Source organism: Columba livia, chromosome 12 (assembly GCF_036013475.1).
Source record: "Columba livia isolate bColLiv1 breed racing homer chromosome 12, bColLiv1.pat.W.v2, whole genome shotgun sequence".
NCBI classification, from domain to species: domain Eukaryota; kingdom Metazoa; phylum Chordata; class Aves; order Columbiformes; family Columbidae; genus Columba; species Columba livia.
In genome coordinates, this window is record NC_088613.1 from 20,981,140 (window position 1) to 20,996,866 (window position 15,727).

Sequence of the window (15,727 nt, forward strand, 5' to 3'; positions counted from 1 at the left end):
ACCTGTACAGCACGTATCCATGTTACCAAGGAATAAATTACACTTCTGTGTTCCCCCTCCCTTGCTTCCCTTTGATGTTATTACCGTGGATACCTACACATGTATATGTGCACTTTATACATAACAATGTAACCTCACCCAACAGCCTTTTTACTGTAAGGAGAACACCAGGGCATCCCTCTGCTTTGCTGAACTAGAAAGCAAAAATCCTTAATCGAACCGATTTTCCAGCCAAGGGAGAAGCAACGTATTGAAGAGCGGCTGCCAAGGAACTGAGTCTAAACGTAAAGCGTCTCCTCCATACCACCCGAACGCGTGCGAATAACGAGCCGCCCGGTGGGTGTCGGCGGCCCCGGGGGGTGCGTGGGGCCGGTCCGGTCCTGCCCCCGGTGGAGCGGCGGGGGGGGCGGTGGGAAGGCGCGGGGAGGGCGGGCGGGAGCCGCCGCGGCGCCGCCTCCCCCGCCCCACGCTCCGCCGCCGCCGTCTCCGGCTCCCCCGCGCCGCCGCCGCCGCCGCCGCCGCGCCTCCAAGATGACCGGACAGCGGCGGGGAGGCTGCCGCAGCCCGCTGGTGAGTACCGGCCCCGGGGAGTGGGGAGCGGCCGGCGTCCCGCTCGGCTCTCGGGCACCGGGCGGGGGAAGCCGGGCAGGGCCCCGTTTGGCACCCGGCGACGGAGCGCGGAGCCCCGGCGCGGCCCTTCTCGGGCTGCCCCCAGGGTTTGCAGCAAGGACCGTGTCGCATCCTTTTTGCCCGGTGCCTACGTCTGAAATCCCTGCGTTTCTCGGTTCCAGGCTGCCGCTGCCGTCGGCAGGGAGCTCGGCGCGGAGCTGCTGCCTTCCGGCTGCTCCCGTGTTCCTGCCCAGCAGCGTGGCACGGGTTTAGTCGTGATAAAGTTTAGTTAAATGGCAGTTAAAAGCTAACGGGCTCTCCCGAGACCGGCCTCTTCAGGAATCACGCAGGCTTCTTGCAAAGCGAGAGGGAAGAAATGGGCATGTGTAATGCATCTGCTAACGCGAACCCTTCCGTTGCACCGGGAGGATGGGCAGTATTTCTTGGGATATTGCTCTGGTGTTTTATTGCATGTGTTTTTACAGTCTTGAAGCGGAGCATGTTTTGATTGTGCTGAGAATCTGTTGAGCTGTTAGAAAATGCAACTGAGTGACATGTGAGAGCTGAATTTCCTCGTCCTCACGCTTTATTTATGTGCCTTGCCTCCAAAAACATATCAACCGCATATTTTATTGCTCTAATGTGCACAGCTAAAGATGGTTGTAACATAGCTCAGGCGGCAAAGGGCTGTTCTGCTGAACGGGTTGCGGAGTTTCTGTAGAAGGCAAATAGCTCTTGTTGCTCCATAATTTCCTCAAGTCTTAACATGCCAGGGTGTTCATGGCTCCGGCTCTGCCTGCCCTGCCTGGCTTCCACCCAGGCCTCCTCGTGCTCTTCAGTGAGCCCTGAAATCTCGACTGAGCCTTTGCTTTTGGAAGGCGGCTTCAAGGAGTCCAGCCCTGTCGGAGAAGCTGCTGCGCCCAGGCTGAAGCTGGTGCCTACCGGACTGTGGGGGCATCGCCTGCTCCTGGGCGGCATCAGCTCAGCAGCCGGGTCACCACTGGGCAGCAAAGCCGGGAAGTGCCATCAGCCCATCACCCTGTGTGCACAGTATCGAGTGGGGGCTTGACCTGCTCCTTGACCCTTATAATAAGATCAGCAGTGCCCTCCCTTCCTTGCCCCCCCGCTCCAGTGGGGCCGTGGTGCACAGCGGCGCTTGGCTGGTGCTGGAGGGGCCTGATGGAGCTGCTCGCGCAGGGCTGCAGGCAGAGCCCGCCAGCTTCTGCAGGTGTTGTGAGCTCTGCGATGTGGTTGTTGCTGCTGCGTTTCGCCTGCTGGGAGCACACTGGAAACTCCTCACTCGGCTCTTGCCCTTAACGAAGGGGTAATAAAACTAGCCCTGGAACAGGAGGAACGGAGCCTGGTTGTGGTGGTCTCCCTGCCCTGGGTAGCGCTGGTGGAGTTCTCTTCCATCCAAGCGGGTATTCCTCGAGAATGCTCCTGGGAAAAGACAGCAAGTGGGATAGAAATATGAGGAGGAAGAATGAATGTCAGCGGCAGAAGCGGTTGCATCGATTCAGGCAGGTGCTGTTATTGCTACAGAGTCCTGGGCGTGCCGGCTGCTTCACAAGAGATTAGAAACAGGTCTGTGCCCTGCGGAGCCTTTTGCGGCATCGGGTGAAAGTGGTGGGTGCGTGCAGCCAGGGTCCCCAGAGCTGCGCTGCCTGTTTTGTAAACGCTGCTTTAGAAAAATAAATTAAGCTGCGGTGGGTGATAAATCCACTCCCTTGAAGTGTGTACTTGCAGGCAGGCTGCGCTCCGGTGGCCTCGTTGGCACAGGCACAACTTGGGGGGGGTGAAGCGCTAACAGTTTGTATGTCATTGCATATATCTATATATATAGAGATATATGTATGTTTGTAAGCAGGGTGGGATCATCCTTGAGACCATGAGATTGATAAATGACTGATTTTTAAGATCGGGATTGTCTCGTCTCTTGGTCTTCTCATCTTGGAGGTGGGGAGGCACTTGGGTTTTTCATCCAGAATCCCCTGGATTTTGGCTCCAAGTGGGTTTCTGTGCAGTCAGTGCCTCAGCAGGTTGGGGGGTTGAGCCTGTTGTCTCTCAGGTCAACTCCTGACTGCTGGGACTCATCACCTCTCAAAGGCTGGTCGCTGGACAGACAGTGACTCTCAGCTGTCCCATCAGAGATGCTGGAACCAGGACTTTCTCTTCAGGCTGTACAGCCGTTTCTTCAAACAAAGCTAATCAGTGTGATTATTTTGTACCTCTGGAGGCAGTTACTGCTTCTGATAATGTAACCACCTTCACTCGCTTTAAATCTGTTGTAGGATGGTGCTTCCCTCTTTGGGGCAAGCTACCCCAGTATTTCAGGAGGTGTTGTGGCTGCAGATGGTGCTCCTCTGAGCACGCTTCTCAGGAGGGCAAAACAGCTCAGGGAGGTTTGGGGTCTGGATCTGGTCTCCTTGCCAGGGCTTGAACCTGTGCTGCTGCTTTTGCTTGTTTGTAATGTTCTTCCTATGGAAAATGAGTTTGTGTTGCAGTTTAATGAGTGCCTGGCTTTACCGTCGTCTTTTGCAAATGAGCGACTCCGTCAGGCTCTCTGATTCAGGAGAGGACGCGGTGGGGAATCTGATGACTGGTCTCCCTTGACTGCCTCATCCAGCGTGATCGCTTGCCAGTGCAGAGCTTGGGGTCCCGAAAATGCTGGGGCAGGGGGGTCACCGGTGGGGAGAATGGGGCATCTGTGTGCTGCTGAAAGCCGCCTTGTGCCGTGAGAGGGCGGCGGGGCCGCGTTTGCCAGCGGGGCTGTCAGCCCGAGCGGCGCTGAGGAGGGAGCGTCTTGCCCCTTGGATCCTGTCTGTCTTCCTGTTTTTTTACGTGTGGCCGCTAGGAAACATCATGTTACCTCTTGTTGCCGGTGTCCTGTCTGAGCCCCAAGCCCGTGGCCTGTGCTGTCGTGGAGGTGACATGGGCAGAGCGGGGTGCGCTGCAGCCCTGGCTTTGCGGGCCCTGCCAGCGTCAGTGGGATGTGCAGCGCTCAGCCGCCCTCCCCCCCGCTCCTCATCCCAGCCCCGAGCAGGCTGGGGAGCGCAGCCGGCAGCAGAATAGCTCCTTTTGTGCCTCTGGACACGCTGGCCTTTCTCAGGAAATAGCTTATTGTACTTGCTGGCAGCGTCAAGCGCCGTCATTGCCTCCATCGCCGCCTCCGCTCTGCCCCTGTGTGTGAGCTGCCCTCAGCGCGGCCCGCGGCGGGCAGTGCCAGGCCCTGGTCCAAGTGGTCCTGCGGCTGGGGGGCAGAGGCTGGGACAGGGACGTCCTTACCCTTGCTCAGCTGGGGCTCCCAACTCCTACCGGGGGGGAAGGCCTGTCAGCAGTGCGGGGAGAGGAACGGGGTGCTGCCCCTTACAACCACCCTGGCGTGGGGACACGGCTTGGTGACTAAAAGCTTGGCCTGCCTGGCCACCCGTTGCCCGCTGGGCTGAAGCTCTTTGCCTGCACAGCCTGGCTGTGCTGCACCTCTGCTTGGGTCACAGCCTGCCCCGTGCTGCTGGGGTGTCCTGGGCCTGGGGTGCCACGGGGCCTGGCACGGGGTCTCAGGGTGTCAGGCACACCTGTGCGCGAGCCCGGGCCTCTTTTTGGCTCTGTCGCGTGCCTGTGTTCAGCTCAGTGGTGCTGGTCTGCCTTCACGCAGATCGCTTGTCCCCACATCACCGGCTGGGCTTGGCTTCCTCCCTGGGCAAACAAACCTGACGTGCCTCCAGATGCCAGGAGGACAGGGGACATCTCTCTGCTGTCCTTTTCCCTTGGTCATCTCTGGCCTTTGGAGTCCCCTTTGCAACCAGGCTCAAGCTGTAGTCGTTGTCACGTCCCCATCCATGGCCATTGTCTCCCTTGCCCTTCCTCCATCACGTCCCCTTCTTCTGCACCGGGGTGTTCATAGGGGATGCAGACTGTCCCAGATGTCCCCTGGTGTCACACCAGTGGCTGCTGGAAGAGCCCAGGAGCAGTGAGGGGACACTGTGCCATCGCAGGTTCCATCACTTCGCCCCATTGCCCAGGTGCGTGGGACAAGTCTGGCATGCTCTGCAGCTCCAGGGCTGCTCCCTGCCTGGGCCAGGCCGCCCTGCGACGGGCCAGGCACGATTTTGGCTGTGCTGAACCAGGGGAGCCTTTTAAATTGAAGTGGAAATGGCTTGCTGGACACGGAGGGTGTTTCCCGATAAAAGCTGTGTTTGTTATTTCAAAGTGTGCTGGCTGGGATGCATCCAAGTGTGCGCTCGGTAGCCTGCTGCAAGCAACCTGGCCTGACACGTGGGTGCCTGCTCCTCCCTGGCTGGTTGTTGGCAGCTGGTTTTGTTTTCTTTTGGGCATTTCCCGCTGGACTTCTGCACTTCAGAAGGAAGACAGTGCAGGCGGTATCTGGTTTGAATGCAATCTTCAGCCAGAGTGTCCTGTGTATGACGCTTACTCTGACCTGTGCGGATAAAAAGAGTTTGGTTTCCCCCCGAGCTGTTGCAGAGTTGGGTGCTGCAGTCTCTCAGGTCTCAAAACTGTATATTTATATATCTCTCTATCTGGACTCTCTACTTGAGAGGGAAAAGGAAAACCCAGTAGCTTGGGAAAAGCCAGCATGCAAAATAATGGGAAACCTGCTACATCAGTGAGAAACTGAGGGCAGATTCAAGAGATGCTTTTTGCAAGCTGTGCAAGAAAACATTTAGCAGCTCTGCATGCCAGCTCTGCACTTGAGTGACTTGGTGTATGGCAAGAGTCCTAAGGCTTTGCTTGCTTTCCGTGACGTGAGTTGAGATCCCAAAATGAAAGGGGCTCTGTGCCTCTGCAGAATATTATTATTATTGTTTATAACTAGAATTCATGGCTAAGAGGGAAATGAATTGTGAGGTCTGTTTGTTTGTTCCTCGTTTTGCAGACACAGGAGCTAGACCACAGTGGCGTAATGGCCTAGAAATTAAATTTCATTTTAATATGCAAACCCAATTTTGAGTTGGTTGACCGAAGGGGAAAAAATTAACTTCAGACAGCAGGCAGAGGTCTTCCTGAAGTAGGATTCAAGCACAGCGTAATAAATGTAATCTGGCTGAAGATCTGTATGGGAGTAAATAGATGCGTACACGCACACCCCTCCGAAATGCAGCCGTGCAGCATCCTCCAGCAGCGAGTCAGAGATGGTGTGGAATAAATTAACTTCTGCTCTTTCAGAGAGGCACAGAGCGAGTTAAATGTGTTTCGTCGACAATCAGCAGAAGGACCCACTAAATCTGGTCGTGTAACTGGGTTGATTGAAATTAGGCAGGGTAAGGCCATCTAATGATACTCAAAGAGCGAAGCAGGGGGTGGGCTGGGGCGGGCGCAGAGCCCAGCGCTGCAGTTGGACCTTGCTGGCGTGAGGCTGCCAGCAGCCCCTGCGCTGCCCTGGCTGGGGCTCCTGGGGGAGGAGGAATTTGGAGGGGCTGCTTTGAGCTGCAGAGTGACCTCGCTTAAGGCTCAGTTAAGGAGGAGGCTGGGCTTTCTGCTGGATGTTGTGCTGGCTCAGGTTGCCACCTGTGGAGTCCATGGTTGGGTGCTGATGCTGAGGACCCCCTGAAGCCCCACTGTGTGATGGTGGCACTGGTGGCTGCTGTGCTTGCGGCTGTGCTGCCTGAGATGCTGTGCCCCCGCATCTCTCGGGGCTTTGCTTTGCCCAGCCAGGGTGTTTCAGGGCTCCAGTGTGCATGCGGGACCTGGTCTCTGCCTGTCTCACTCAGCAGCTTCTCTCCAGTGGTGCCTTGTAAGTAAATGCTTTGGGAGGGAGAGAATGGGGCAAGCAAGGGTGACAGGAGTCTGCAGTCCCCATGCAGGGGCGAAAGCACAGGCACGAGAGCTTCACTTCCCACTTGTAAGTGCTCCAAAGCCCTAGAGCTGGACCTGCTGCCGAAGCAAGGAAGCAGATGTGGATCCAGGCTTCAGAAGTCCTGCACAAGGGGATTTAACCTGGCCACACCTGCCCTCCAGCCAGTATCCACTGGGTGATCGCTGCCCTGGTACCATGGCTTTGGATGAGGTGTCTGCACCTCTTCTTACTTCTTGCGTTCAGCTGAAATCTTGTGCAAGAAAATGCATTTTTTTTCTCTTTTTTCTGTTTTTTACTGTGGGATTGGTCATATGCACAGGCTGCCTAGAGAGGCTAGGGAGTCTCCATCCTTGCAATTAGTCAAATCCCAATGGGCCGTGGTCCTGTGCAGCCTGCTCCAGGTGACCCCATATGAGCAGGGCTTGCTTTCCATCCCCAGAGGTCACTGTGCACCTCAGCATTTCTGTGACTTTTCTGGTTTCTCAGCTGAGAGTCCCTGGGAGTGTGGTGGGCAGGGTGGGATAGCACAGTGCCCGTGGTGGGTTCAGTGCTCGCCTGGCAACGTGGGAGTATGGGAGAGCAGATGGCTGTGACCGTCATCTCGTAGCATCAGCCTGTCACTCTGTGCGGATCTTACTTAGAGGTGATGTCTCTCCATGGAGTGGTTTACTTGGACCAAATGGAGCCCAGACATGAAGGGAAGGGCCTATTGCCAAGCTGTTAAAAGGGAATTTAATACTGGGGACCGCAGTCTGGAGGGGATGTGCATCAAGGGGGGAGCAAGGTGACAGCAGGTGTGCTCCTGGTGAAGAAGGGACAGTCGATTGCTGTTTTAGGGACAGCATTGCTGGGATCTGCCTCCTTAGGGCTGAGGAAGGAGGCGACAGACCATCCCTGTGATCCCAGCACATGTGAGTTTGGGGCTGTTTGTCAGCAAAGTCGTTGGAACAATGGTTGTTAAAATACAGGGAGGAAAGAGGAAATGATGCCCCAGGTCCAAAGGTCACCCAAACAGCTGGGGAGAGAAGAGATTGAAGGAAATAATAAACCACTGCAGGGCTGGGATGTTGTTGAGAGAGAGGGGATGTGGGGTGGTCCTATGGGTGTGCCGTGGTTTAACCCAAGCCAACAATACAACCTTGATAGCTGCTCGCTCACCCCCTCCCCGCTCCTCCCAAATAGGGGAGTTAATCGGAAGGGAGAAACTTGGGTTGAGATAAAGATGGTTTTATAAAATAACAAAATACTAATACACTACTAGTAAATATATAAAATAGAAATAGAATATAAAATAAAATATACACAGTGCAGTTCCTCATGAACTCTGTCCACACTGAGCAGCCAGTCCCAGGAAGCAGCACCTGGTCCCGAACAGACCGTCAAAGAAAGAGGAGAAAGGCAGAAAGGCTCAGAGGCCTCTGCAAAATGGCCAAACTAAACGTCTCAAACAGAACTCCACCGTCTCCAACAAAAACAACAAAGAATGTGAAGAAGCGAGAGAGAGACCTGAAGATCCCGACTCTCCTTAAATATGAAGCGTGACGCTAATGGGCTGGAATACTCTTATTGATCAGTCTGGATGTCAGTCAAGCTCTGCCCCATCTCTGCCCCCTTTCCTCGATGCCTCACACCTGTGGGCAGAGCTCAGAATGTTCTTGGCTCTCAGACCAGAGCAATTAAAAACATTAACTCTGTGCTGGAGTGTTATCTCTTGTTCTCAAGCTAAGTCCAAATAATGACTGTGCAAGCTATGGAAAAAAAAAAAAAAAAAAAAGATTTCTAACTGCATGAAGATAATTAACTCATTTTCAGTCAAACCAGCGCTGGGTGACATCAGACGTTCCTGCTTTGCAGACTAATTCCTCGGCCAGAGGAGAGAAAAACTATTCAAAGTGGTTATGGGCGAGCTGAGCAAGGAAAGCATCCTTTGTTTAGGAATAATTTTAATCCTTTAGTCCATTGCCCATAAAGACAGCGGTTGGTGTCTACAGAAGTCATTTTCCATGGTTGTCCAGCTCTGCTGCCTGCTCAGCTCCTCCAGAATAGATGGGAAATTCAGATGAGAAGGAAGGTGTAGATTTTCAATGGTGTCCATGACAAATTGCTGGAAAAGAAAGGTTATGATACTCCAGAGATGTGCTCCATCGGGGTCCAAAGGTGTCCAGGCAATGAAGGAAGTGCCAAGGCAAACCTGAGCTGGGGGCAAAATGCAGTAGCCTCTGTTATGCTTGTGATCAGGCTGTTCAGGGGGCCTTTAGGCCTTGAAACTGCTGGTCTCAGGGTCACCCAAGCATTTCTGCCACCTGGGAATAAGACTTCTGGTGGCTGCAGTGATGTGGTGTCCCCCCTCAGACTCCTGGGAAGGCCCCAGCTCAGCACCGCTGTGGCTGCAGGGATAACATGTGTGTGTCCATGGGGCACAGGACCTGCCACAGAATCACAGAGTGTCAGGGGCTGGAAGGGCCCTGGAAAGCTCATCCAGTGCAATCCCCCCATGGAGCAGGAACACCCAGATGAGGTTACACAGGAAGGTGTCCAGGCGGGTTGGAATGTCTGCACAGAAGGAGACTCCACAACCTCCCTGGGCAGCCTGGGCCAGGCTCTGCCACCCTCACCAGGAACAAGTTTCTTCTCACATTTAAGTGGAACCTCCTGTGTTCCAGTTTGCACCCATTGCCCCTTGTCCTGTCACTGGTTGTCACTGAGAAGAGCCTGGCTCCGTCCTCCTGACACTCCCCCTTTCCATATTGATCCCCAGGAATGAGTCCCCCCTCAGTCTCCTCTTGTCCAGCTCCAGAGCCCCAGCTCCCTCAGCCTTTCCTCACACGGGAGATGCTCCACTCCCTTCAGCATCTTGGTGGCTGCGCTGGACTCTCTCCAGCAGTTCCCTGTCCTGCTGGAACTGAGGGGCCACAACTGGACACAAGATTCCAGATGCGGTCCCTTCCTGCGGTCTGGCTGCGCCTCTGGCTGTGGAGCTACGGGTTGTGCAAAGCCCATCGCAGTCTCCATGGCCTGCCAAGGGTCACCCGGAGCTGGGCAGAAGAGCTCTGCTGCCTTTTCCAAGTTCCTTCTGTCTGTGTTGGATGGTGCTCCAGGTGCAGAAGAAATCCAGAACTCTGAATTGTTGCAGAAATATATTGACTCAGGCCAAGCAAAGGCATTTTGTTTATCTTAAAGCATCTGATGTGTTCTTAAAGCTGGCACTGGGGAGCTGCTGGAGTTCCTCTTGCACATCCCTGCATGCATATTGGCTGTCCTGTGAACCCTGTCTGTAAAGATGGTGGGCTTGTTTAGGCAGTGCTTGTGTTGCTCCCCCAGAACCTTTTTTCATCCCTTTTATCTGATTCCTGAAGTCCTTTAACAGGACTTCATCTCGTGAATAATCATCAAGCAGTGTGACCACCCTGCTTTTCGGGAGGTGATTTGTTCTGGTCTGCGGGGTCACTAGTGGCAGGGTGATGTGCATCACCGCGATTGGTGCCACAGGGCGGGTGTCTCCTCAAGGCGCAGGGTAGCGATGCCTCTGCCGTGGGAGAGAGCTCGGCGCCCACGCTGGCCCCAGTGTCCTCGCTGTGTGTGGGGTGGACAGCGGGCAGGACAGGGTGCTTGGGCTCCTCCCCGCTGCCTGAAAAGTTGCTCAACGCTCCAGCCCTTGGCTGCGGAACACCATGGTCTGGACGTGCCAGGCTGAACTGATTCATATATAGATAGATATATAATTTTTTAAAACTCTCTCACTCTTGCCAATACTTTTTTAAGCCTCCAGCTGCTGGTGCTGTTCCCATGTGACCTACAAAATGCTATGTTCCCTTTAGCATCCTCGGGATTTGTGGGCATTTACCAGCCACGAGCTTTGATGTTGGTCTGTGGAGACACAGTGGGCTTCCCATGGAGAGTCAAGATGGTTGGATGCTCTCAGAGGCAAAGGTTCCTCTGGGTGTAAAACCCTGTCTCCAGTGAGCCTCTTGCAGGATCTGTGATTATTACAAATGTAAAATACGGAGTGTTTTCTTTTTCTTTCAGATCATTAAAAGAACACTTCAGTGTTATATAGGAGGTATTATCTGTGCTCTGCCTCTTGTCACTAAAAGCCATCCTCTGCCTCCCTCCAGCAGACTGCAGGCAGGGAGGGAGCAGGGATGGCAGAAGGAAATTACCTTTGTAGTTACTTGTTTCATCTCATGAATTACATCTAAGGACAGCTCAAAGAGATGACAGAGAGATCTGTAGACCCTGCATGCTGGCAAAATTATCCTGGTTGCTCCTTGGAGCAGGGAGGAATGCTCCGGGTGATGCAGTGTGGCAGAGCCGTGGTGGCTGGTGAAGGGGGCCGATGGAGGCAACCAGTGCGGTAGTAATCGTTTGGGAAACGGGGGGCGTTGCATAATTAAGTGTGTTGTGGGATTCAGCCCGCACTGAGCTTTGGATCAGCAGGTTCAAGTGTTATGCCCCGGTCTTTCACCACGATTTGATCTGTTGGATGACTTGGTGATCTGCTTGTTTCTAATGCAGCTGTGTGCACTGAGACCTGCCTGGCTTGCTTGGTGTTTAATCCCCATCCTGGCACAAGCTGTGGGATGTGGCGGGTGGTGTCCGGCAGCAGTGTGGCCTTGTTGCTGCCGTGCTGATGGCCTGGCTTTGATCAGAAAACTGCTCTTCAGTGGCAGGGGAGCGAGCCTGGGGCTGCTCTGGGGTGACGCTGAGTGTTGCATTGCTGGTGGAGCATCCTGTGACGTGCTGCACAAAGCATGAGGGACCACTGCTGGGGGCATTTGGTGGCATCCTGAGTGGAGGATGTGACATGGGGGCAGGCGGCGACCCTGCCATACCAGTTTCCGCGTACTGGAGCCTCCTTGCTCTCTATAGAGCACAAGCTCCTTTGCATGGGGATATAGCCTGTAGCATGCAACACTGATAAATGCCCAGGGTGTTTGGGCAGCATCGAGGGTTTCATGTGGATGGCTGGAAGCACACTGCTGCTGCCCGAGCTGGTCACGCCATGTCCGTGCACCCCCTGTCCTGTAATGCTGAGCCTTCCCTGCTGCCTGGGCTGGATCCTGCCTGGATGCACAGTGCGATTCTTTCCAAGCCGGTGCCGTAGGCTGGGTGATAAAACCCAGCTGAGCTGGAGCTGCAGAAAGCAGAGCTTAGTGCTTGTAGGTGGGCAGACGATAGCAGCAACAAGCTGAAAACATCCAGCTCCTACAAAGCCAGCATCATTCATCTGCTGGGGGTCAGCAGTTTGGGAGATGCAGGAGCTGTGATCCATGGTGGGGTGCGTGAGGTGCTCAGGGCAGGGGCTGCTGGGCTGTCCCAGTGCCTTGCTGTGAGCCAGGGCACCCAGCATGGCAGCGAAGCAACTACAATTGATAATCTCAGTGTTAGGTGAAATACAGCTGGGGAAAAGCTGAGCCAGCTGAATTGGTGCTTTTTTCCTTTTCTCTTTTTTTTTTTGAGATGAAGGGTAAAATGCTTATGTGCAGATGTGATTGAGGACTGGAAAGCCCTCTCCAAAGGGATGCTAATGGTCGTGAGTCACCTCGGAGGGCAGCAGCATTTCGTCTTGAAAGGCTTCGTATGACCTGTTTAATGCGCTGGCAAAACGTCTGGGGAGCGCTGAGTCCCTCTGTCATTCTGCAGCGCCGGGAGGAGAGCTGGGAAATCTGGCTGACGTACAGAGCACTCCCAAGAGGCTGGTGTAGGAAAACGGTTTGAAACATTCCTGAGATTGGAAGACAAGCCTTGATTTGTCCCTCTCTGAAATGAAGATGTGGTAACTAGCAGCAGAGGATCTCCAGCGTCCTCCCGCCTGGCTGTGGGAGGAGTGGGCTCTGACACTGTGTCCCCCGCTCCGTGCTGGAGCCCCCACCAGCGCGGGACCTTTGCTCCCAGTTTGCTTGTGGCTGGCCCGGTGCGGCATCGCCGGGTGTGCTGTGCTGGAATCAAAACAGGGCTGGAGCACGGGCGCAAGCTGTCCCCAAATCTTCTGCCCTGGAACCCTTGTTGTGGGTGCCCACAGCGTGAGCCCGAGTGGTGTCTGGAGCCACTTACACTGGGAAAAACCTGTCTCCAAAAGACATGTCCCGTGTGCCAGCCTCCTTGTGCAAGGGAAGCCTGAAACAGCGAAGCCCTGGGCTGGTCCCTCGACTCCCATGGTGTGCTGCTTCCCTCCTTTTAAACAGTGCGTGTCTTTTAGCTGGGGCCTGTGGACCAAGTTACACCAGCCTCGGTGCCTCTTCCTGAATGTGGTGGGGGTAGGGTGTGAAAGTCCAAAATATCTGCTACCTGCATTGTTTCTGCATTGAGGATTAATGCTAATTATTCCCCCATTGTCTTAAGTTCCTGTAGGAAGCCTTGTTTATCTTACCCACTTTACCAGGAATGCAACCCCAAGGAACCCGTGCAGATATATTTAAACTTGCACAAAGAAGCACAATAGCCTTTGAATTTCTCAACCCATGGCATCCACTGTGGTTAGTGGTTTTGGGGTTTGGAGGCTGGGGCAGCCCGGCCAGGCTCTGTGTCACCAGCTGGCCCTGGGCTGACGTGCACAACCTCCAGTTTGCAGTGTGAGGCTGGGATCTCCATGGGGAGTTGGAATAGGCTCCTTCCGGCTGGCAGCACTGCGCAGTGAGGTGGGACTGAAGCGGCATTGCAGCTCACTTTTTCATGGGCTGACACAGTGCTGTGGCACGTGTGCTCTTTGGAGTGTTGTCTGAACTGCTGTATGGAGACACAGGGTAGCCTTTAGCAAGCCAAGACGTTGGTGGAAACTTTGGTCCAGGCAGCAGCTCCTGGCCCTTCTGGAGCTGTGCCTTGCTGCCATGGCCCCATTCACGTTTTCTCCCTTCCCCTGAGGGGCTGCCGGGTGCTGCTCTGTGGCAGGGGGATGCCAAGCACCGGGCTGGCATGCTCAGCTCTGCACAGAATCACAGAGTGTCAGGGGTTGGAAGGGCCCTGGAAAGCCCATCCAGTGCAATCCCCCATGGAGCAGGAACACCCAGATGAGGTTACACAGGAAGGTGTCCAGGCGGGTTGGAATGTCTGCACAGAAGGAGACTCCACAACCTCCCTGGGCAGCCTGGGCCAGGCTCTGCCACCCTCACCCCCAACAAGTTTCTTCTCATATTTAAGCAGAACCTCCTGTGTTCCAGTTTGTACCCATTGCCCCTTGTCCTGTCACTGGTTGTCACCAGAAGAGCCTGGCTCCATCCTCCTGACACTTCCCCTTTCCATACTGATCCCCAGGAATGAGTCCCCCCTCAGTCTCCTCTTGTCCAGCTCCAGAGCCCCAGCTCCCTCAGCCTTTCCTCACATGGGAGATGCTCCACACCTTTGCTGGGGTGGGTCTGTACTGTGCGGGAGGAACCCCTTCTTTGGTTGAGAGTCCGTCTTCATTCTGCCCTCAATAAATGTCCCTTCAGTAGCAGTCTCAAGGTTCGCACAGCACGAGGATCCCTGAAGAGCACCAGGGATGGGCTGGTTCCTCGCTGTGCCGTGTTCACGTTGCAGCAGCACCAGCACTGCCCCAGGTTTGGGTCTGTCTCTTCTCCTGCAGTGGACTTTGCCATGAGCCCAACCTCCCCTTCACTGCCTCACTTTATTTCTCAGCACCTCTTTAAACCTTGCACCCCCATGTGTGAGCAGTGCTTGTGTCCTGTGTTGAAACACGGTGGCCCAGTAGGAAACACTGGAGAGGGAATAATCCTGGTGTGGCTCATGGGGCGCAGTCCCTGAAGGATGCCCGTCCCCAGGTGTGGTGCCAGGGGATTTCAGCCTGGAGCAGAGCAGACTGAGCACAGAGCTCATGGGCTGCAGGTTCCTCAGCAGGAGCAGGAGGGGCAGGGTGAGCTCTGCTCTGTGACAGTGACAGACCCAGGGAATGGCAGAAGATGTGCCAGGGAGGGTCAGTTGGACATGAGGAAAAGGTTCTTCACCCAGAGGTGCTGGACACTGAACAGGCTCCCCAGGGAGGTGTCACGGCCCCAGCCTGACAGTGTTCAAGAAGAGACTGGATAACGTCCTCAGACACACGGGGTGAACTGTGGGGTGTCCTGTGCAGGCACAGGAGCTGGACTCGATCCTGTGGGTCCATTCCAACATAGGACATTCTGTGGTTCTATGATCCAAGGGCTGTGAATGCTGGAGTGAGCTGCTGCTTCTCCAGCCTCCAGAGACACTGAGGGCTTCACCCTTGAAACACGCTTCTCCTCGGCCACCCAGCTGCTCCAGCGTCAGCAGAGGATTCACATGCAGCTGCCTGCGCTGCCTTGCCTGGCTTCTGGTTTAGTGAAGGCGCTGAGCTTTAATGGTTGGTGCAGGTGGAAAGTGGGGTGCCGGGTGGTGGTGTGGGGGGCTCTGCTCGTTCTGTCACTAATGGCTGTGGGCCCCAGCAGGGCCTGGCATGGTGCTGCATCGGTCGGGTTTTGCTGCAACCCTTTGCAGAGCTGGATGCTTCTCTGTGCAGCATCTGTCTGGGCAATAGAAACCATCGCTTGCTCCTGAGCCCAAAAGGTTATTATGAAGCACCAGCTGCTGCTGCGCTGCATTTGCAGCTGTGCCCTCCCCTTGTCCTTGCAGGGCCAGGGGCCTCTGGCTATTTCCAGGGACATTGCTGGGCTGCAGCTGCATTGCAGGTGGTGGCTGTGGAAGAGGAGAAGGACGCAGAGCTGCGGGGTGCACTTGGAGAAAGACTTGGATTGAAAAGCTGCTGCAATCTGTGGTCTGGCAGGAGCCAGCCGAGCACAGGTCTTTTTTTGTGAGCTGCCAGTGCTGATGCCAATGCTGTGTTTCACTCGCCTGCTTTGCAGCAGCGACTGACCGTGCTGGGCAATGGAGGAGAAGCCGTTAGACCAGGGTGGCAGGAGAGCAAATAACTGCAGAACAGGTGAAGGAGCGAGGGTGGTGGTGAGACCTGGGGCAGAGATGGGGTTTGGTGGGCGAGGGAAGGAGGATTTGCAGGGGGGTGGCAGGGAGCGGTGGACATGCCAGTTTGGTGGCACACCAAGTCCCCAGCTGCTTTTCTCAATGACCGGGCTGAAGTGGCTCACTCGTATCTGAGCACACCCTGGGAAGGTGGGGCTGCTCCCCCTGCCGCCCTTGGAGCCACGTGCCTGCAGATGTCCCTGGCTCCGGCACCACGGGCTAGACCTCCCAGCATTGCTGTGCCCCCCAGCTGTGGGGCTTCAGCCCCAGAGTTGCCGCGGCTGCTGGTGGCAGAGGGACAGGGGCTGCTGGGCTTTGGCAGTGCCAGCAGAAACGCACGGCTGGGCGGGCTGGGACAGATGGATGGACATTGCT

At 55.2% G+C, this 15,727-nt stretch overlaps 1 protein-coding gene across 2 annotated transcripts in view; it reads left to right on the forward strand.

The window, feature by feature from the left end:
• The first annotated feature begins 429 nt into the window (after positions 1–429).
• MID2 (midline 2) overlaps positions 430–15,727 on the forward strand; it is a 116,117-nt gene continuing 100,819 nt past the window's right edge. Inside the window, exon 1 of one of the 2 annotated variants that reach the window (XM_065028200.1) lies at positions 430–570. The gene's annotated coding sequence lies outside the window, so the exon portion shown is untranslated. Of the gene's footprint in view, positions 571–2,173; positions 2,194–15,727 lie in introns of those variants that run through there. The other variant, XM_065028201.1, reaches the window with a different exon arrangement.